The sequence below is a fragment of the Triticum aestivum genome, chromosome 2D, assembly GCF_018294505.1.
Source record: "Triticum aestivum cultivar Chinese Spring chromosome 2D, IWGSC CS RefSeq v2.1, whole genome shotgun sequence".
In the NCBI taxonomy this organism is placed as follows: domain Eukaryota; kingdom Viridiplantae; phylum Streptophyta; class Magnoliopsida; order Poales; family Poaceae; genus Triticum; species Triticum aestivum.
Window position 1 is genome coordinate 452533327 of NC_057799.1, and position 6115 is coordinate 452539441.

Sequence of the window (6115 nt, forward strand, 5' to 3'; positions counted from 1 at the left end):
CCGCTGCCACCACTCGACGCGGACGAGTGCCCGCGTCCCGCAGATGCCCTCCGCCGGCCATTTGGTCGCCGGAGGAGGAATCCCGCAGCCGCCGCCGCGTCTGGCCTCGCTGGCGTCACGACGCCGGTGGGTTTGACCCCGCCGACCAGGGGGTTTGACCTCCCCTCTGTCACTGACGCGTGGGCCAACCCCCACTGACACTTTAGTTAGTATTAGTTTAACACTAATTAACTTAGGTTAGTGAGTTAGTCACTGACGTGTGGACCCCACACGTCAGGTTTGACCTGGACGGCGCCTGTTGACCTGCTGAGGTCAGCATGACGCAACGCTGACGCAGTAATAGATTTTCTGGATTTATTATTATTCAGAAAATTCCAGAAAATGCCCTAACTTCTAAAATTCATAGAAATTCAACCGTAGCTCCAAATGAAATGATTTATATATGAAAAATTATCAGAAAAATCCAAAGAATCTGTTTATGGCATCCTCATGCATGTTTGAACAACTTACAGCCACTGTATATGACAATTCAAATAAATGGCATCTGAAATGTCTTATATGGAGTTTGAATTTGAACCTAAGGTTCAAACCAACTCCATTTAATATGTTGCTAGCTGCATTAGCTCAAAACACATTCATATTGCCATGTCATGATCATGCATCATATTGTGCATTGCATTGATTGTGTTTCCTCTCTGTTGCCGGTATTGTCCCCTCTCGATAGCCGTGTTTCCGACGATGAGTTCGATGACACTAATGAAGACTCAATGCTATCTTCGGAAGTGTCAGGCAAGCATAAACCCCTTGTTCATTCCGATACCATCCCACTCTCTCGCTCCTGCTCTCTTTACTGCATTAGGACAACAACGATTCAACTGTTACTTGTTGCGGTAGTTGAACCCCTTATCCTCTGCATGACCTGTCATTGCCACAGTAAATAGATGAAACCCACTAGCATGAGTAGGAGTTGTTTGAGCCCTGATGTGCCTACTCATTCATGCTTGTTTGTCATGCCTGCTATTGCTTAGAGTTGCGTCAGGTCTGATTCATCGGGGATGAATTGGAATGGTGATGAACATGTCCTACTGTGTGTGAGCTAAGCGTGTGAACACGATTTGGTAAAGGTAGCGGTGAGAGGCCATGTAGGAGTACATGGTGGGTTGTCTCATTGCAGCCGTCCTCAGGAACTGAGTTCTGTGTTTGTGATCCATGATACAGTTACTACCACGCATTGGGCCCGAAACCAATGGACCCTCTCGGCTTCTTAATCACCCTTGTCCTCTGTCCAGGAGTTGCAAGTAGTTTTTGGTGTTTGTAGTATGCTGGAGGCCGTGGGCAGCGCTGACCGGAGGGGTGGGCTGTGATGCGGTAGGCACGTGGCCGGGCATGCCGGGCGCCCGTTTGGTGTCTCGGAACCCTGCACACATCGTTCGGGGCCGTATGTGGAAACCTCGGCCGGACTCCCCGCGGATGGAACCTGAATAGGCGATAAACCTGGACTAGAGACTCGAGTGTTTAGGTAGGCTGTGGCCGACACCCTCGCTGGGCCTCCGCTTGAAGGTTGCCGAGTACATGTCGTGTAAACGGCGGTAAGTGGTGAGAGCGTGTGTGTCGAAGTACACCCCTGCAGGGTTAACATCATCTATTCGAATAGCCGTGTCCGCGGAAATGGACTTCTGGGTTGCCTATAACAGTTCATAGACAAGTGAAAGTGGATACTCTAAAATGCGCAAGATAAGCGTGAGTGCTATGGACGGCGTTCTCGTAGGGAGACGGGAGCGGATCCATAGTGGAGTATTGATATGGTGAATATGTGGACTCGTGTGCGCCACCTCAAAAGAGTTGCTTGCAGTCGTAGTTCAGGATAGCCACTGAGTCAAAGCTGGCTTGCTGCAGTTAAACTCCACCACCCCTTTGTTGATACCGATGCATATGTAGCTAGTTCTGATGTAAGTCTTGCTGGGTACATTTGTACTCACGTTTGCCTATTTTATGTTTTGCAGAGAGACGTCAGTCTCGCTAGTAGTTCCGTGTGGACTTCGACGTTTAGCTTGATACCTCAGCTACGATCTTGTGCCCTCGGCAGGATCTGGTAGATAGTTAGTCTTCTCAGCCTTTTTCATTTGTAGATGTCTGTACTCAGACATGTTAAGCTTCCGCATGTGTTTGACTTGTATGCTCTGAATGTTGGGTCATGAGACCCATGTTTGTAATATCTGGCTCTTCGGAGCCTAATGAATAAATACTCTGAGTCGTAGAGTCTTGTTGTGATGCCATGTTGTATTTGCACATATCAAGCATATTGTGTGTATGATTGAAATGCTTGGTATGTGTGGGATCCGACAATCTAGTTGTCTATCCTTAGCAGCCTCTCTCATGGGGAAATGTAGTCTAGTGCCTCCTTGAGCCATAGTAGTCCGCTACAGCCCGGTTCACCGGAGTCCTGCTAGCCCAGCACTACTGCTCTGGACACTTGACTGGCCGGCATGTGATTCACTCCGTTCCTGTGTCTGTCCCTTCGGGGAAATGTCACGCGGTGACATCCGGAGTCCTGCCTAGCCTGCTATAGCCCGGGTTCCCGGAGTCCTGTTAGCCCAGTGCTACAGCCCGGATTCACACGCTGTTGACCGACACGTTCGATGTTGATTCATGTATGCCTGTCCCCATACGTTAGTGCCGCTTTGGGTTCACGACTAGCCATGTCGGCCCGGGTTCTCTGTCATATGGATGCTAGCGACATTATCATATACGTGAGCCAAAAGGCGCAAACGGTCCCGGGCCATGGTAAGGCGACACCCGTGGGAATACCGTGCGTGAGGCCGCAAAGTGATATGAGGTGTTACAGGCTAGATCGGTGTGACTTAGAATCGGGGTCCCGACAAGATTATCATGGAACTGCATAACTTCTTATGAGTTCTTCATCAAGTGCTACATTCTCACTGATTCCAATTTTTCACGGGCTCTGAGTTATTAATCACGCAAAGACACCGATAACTGAACCAAGTCCGCACTACGGTTCAACAACTCTTAGTAATCTTCTTTAAGTACGAGTTTGTACCCGATCACGCCATTCCTAGCATGTTTGGCTATATCATTATCTTGATGATTTTAACTGTGCTACCTGGTCCTTATTCCCAGAGCACCACTTTTCGACGATGAGCTAAGCTTACGTCGATTTTCCTCGCCATATCGTTTCACCTCGAACAACAAACTTGACCCCGAGTTTGTGTAGTATCTGTGGCTCCAATAATCTTTTGTTGCATCAGTCCTTTTGCTTGATGCAGTCGCTGATCAATTGCTTCTTCGTGGATCCCCTCGACAACAAAATGTCGTGATCATCATCAACATTTTGACTCCTTCCAGGATATCAATGGAATTCTTGATGATAAGTGCCATCCTCGTTCCTTGGTAATTTGAGTTACCATCGACAACATCCTTACATTCCTTTCATCACAAACTTGATCATGTTATGGAGCTCCTTGCTAACCAGCTTATGTTATGTTCTACCTTGGAGTATTACCATCTTTTATGTCAAGGATATTGTGAGAATTTCTCCACCTCTTGAGAATTCTTGATATAGTAATACTTCTCGCCATCTCCATTTGTTTTCTGATCCCCGTGTTGTTTCTAACCGGAAAACCGACAATTGAACTATGATGTGCGACTTCAAAACTTCTAGCAACCCTATTGCTTTGAAGTTAATGGTTGATATTTCATTCTTAGACCATTGGTTATCGAATCACCGTTCTAACATTGATCGTTCTACCTAAGCCCATATTTCGGGTACACCTTTCAACCAATGTTTAATTGAGTATGTTTTCCTCGAGCATACCTCACTATATCATTTGATCTGACAAATGTTATCTCCTTGTTCACATAAGTGTGGAAATCCCTCGTTTTGGAAATCTCGAGGAATTGTCGCTGAGTCCATCAGCCACCCCCTCATCCTCTCCTTGGTTTAATGATGAACTCTTGTTTCGGAACTCGTTTCCATAGTTCAATTCTCGAGAATCTTACAATGTCATCTCGACAATTCGTGTTGCACCTTTCTTCTCAGGCATCCTGAGTCTGAGTTATCCTGACACCAATCAGATCTGATTCTTGGTCAGATATGATGGTTGGAACATATTTCCAATAGTTGTAACATTGGTCTATTTATGACCCGGTAAGGTGATGTCATGCCTAACACACCTGGCCAGAGGACCTATTGTTATAAGTTTTCCTTTTTAGCAAGGTTAGCTGTTCTTCCATGAGGAAATTGTAAGACTTATTCTATAAGTTGTTCCTGATGGATCCTTTTTGTTTCCAAATTCTGATCTTCACCTGTTGACCATGTCAATGCTATCTCGAAGCATGTCTGTGGTACTCCGAATTTCAATAAGAACAATTGAAGCATAATGCTAAACTTTCTTTATCAATTATCCAAACACCGTTGTATGGGTAATGGCATGAAATTTCTCTCCTCTTTCCTAAAGGGTTTTCTACGTTATATCCCAACATGGATATCATGCTCTGCTTACCCTTGGGAAGAATATACCCTTGAAATATGTGTTTAAACACATTTTCCTTTCCATTGTTCTATTTAATCTGATAATGATATTTTCCTTTCCATTCTTTTGTTTAACCCTTCTTGAGTTCTATATGATCTAAGCAGTAATATTCTCCTGCTTATGTAAACACCTCGGTGTACAATTCTGTCAGCAAGACCCTGCTACTATTGTTGATGACATCCCGGTAGCCACCGATGGACGAGAACTTTGTCTAATGGTCCGCCTCGTTTCAACGAGCAGGAAAATGGTTCTCTTCGCCCCTCGCCTTTGGTACCAACGTGTTGCCGACATAACTGACAGGTTATTCTCTGACATGCCTTGCTATCATGACCGTGCAAGATATCACTGCTCCTATAAAAAAACCACATGGTGGGCCCATAACCCACAGTTCCACAGGATCGAAACCTGACTCTTCTATACAACCCTGTTTCTAATGGTTATTCCTCACACTTGGCTCCGTATTTAATTCGCGGGCCACCTTCCTAGTGATCTATTTTGGTATCAGACACAATACTTATTCCCGTTGCTCAGAACCCTTCAGGCATCGAACGATTGCTTGCCCTTCCCCACGATACCTCCTTACTTTGCTCTCGATATTGTCTTAAATTTCCATTCGAGAGTTACTTTCCGCCACCTTCCCCGATGTTGTCAACCAGATAGTCAACCGTTCAGAGGTCTGTTATTCCGAAGTTACCCCTTGTCCTTCGTAAGTACGATGGAGTTCCCGAAGAAAGGATGCCAGCTTCATCAAGCAGGAAAAATGAAGACATCAATGTAACGGATCAACTTCTTCGAGAAGAGCAACCAAGACCGAGAAGATTCGTTAGAATTCCGTAACCAGAACTTTTCCCCTTACTCTACCTCTTAAATCTCGGGACGAGATTTCTTGTAGTGGAGGAGAATTGCGACGCCCGGATAATCAAGCTACAGTAACCTCTGCTAATGATGCCACGTCACGTCGATTACTATTGCTAATCTCGCGTTAGTTCAAAACCGATTCAAAATTCAAAATTCAAAAACAAGTCAAACAATTAAAGTTTTCAAAAGTCAAAACTAAAATATTCCAGGTGTGAAAAATAATACCTAGATAATAATGGTGGAGAAACCAACATCCTTAAAAATGTTAGAATGTCCTAACATAAATAAAACAGTGGCAAAACAATTAATTAAATGCCTTTTACCATTTATAAAATATCAAACTATTTTAGTTAGGAGTGAAACTTTTTGTGGCAGTGGGTTAAACCATAACACTAATTTAGAAACTATTTTCCTAATTTATAAAACTAAGATAAATAGAAAACAAAATAGAAAACTACTAAAAAGAAAAGAAAATTCAACAGAGAAAACAAAAAAAGAAGAAGAAAGGAGGACCCCCCTCCCCACACCGGACCCTGGCCCAACTGGGCCCACCCCAGGCCCAGCCGGCCGGCCACCCACCCCCCACCGACACCTTATCCACCCCCCACTCACCGACACCTCCACCCACTCCCCCTCTCGCTCCCCATCCCCCCGATCCAGAACTGGATCGGGCCGAACCCCGACGCCGTGCGCTGACGCCGGCGCCC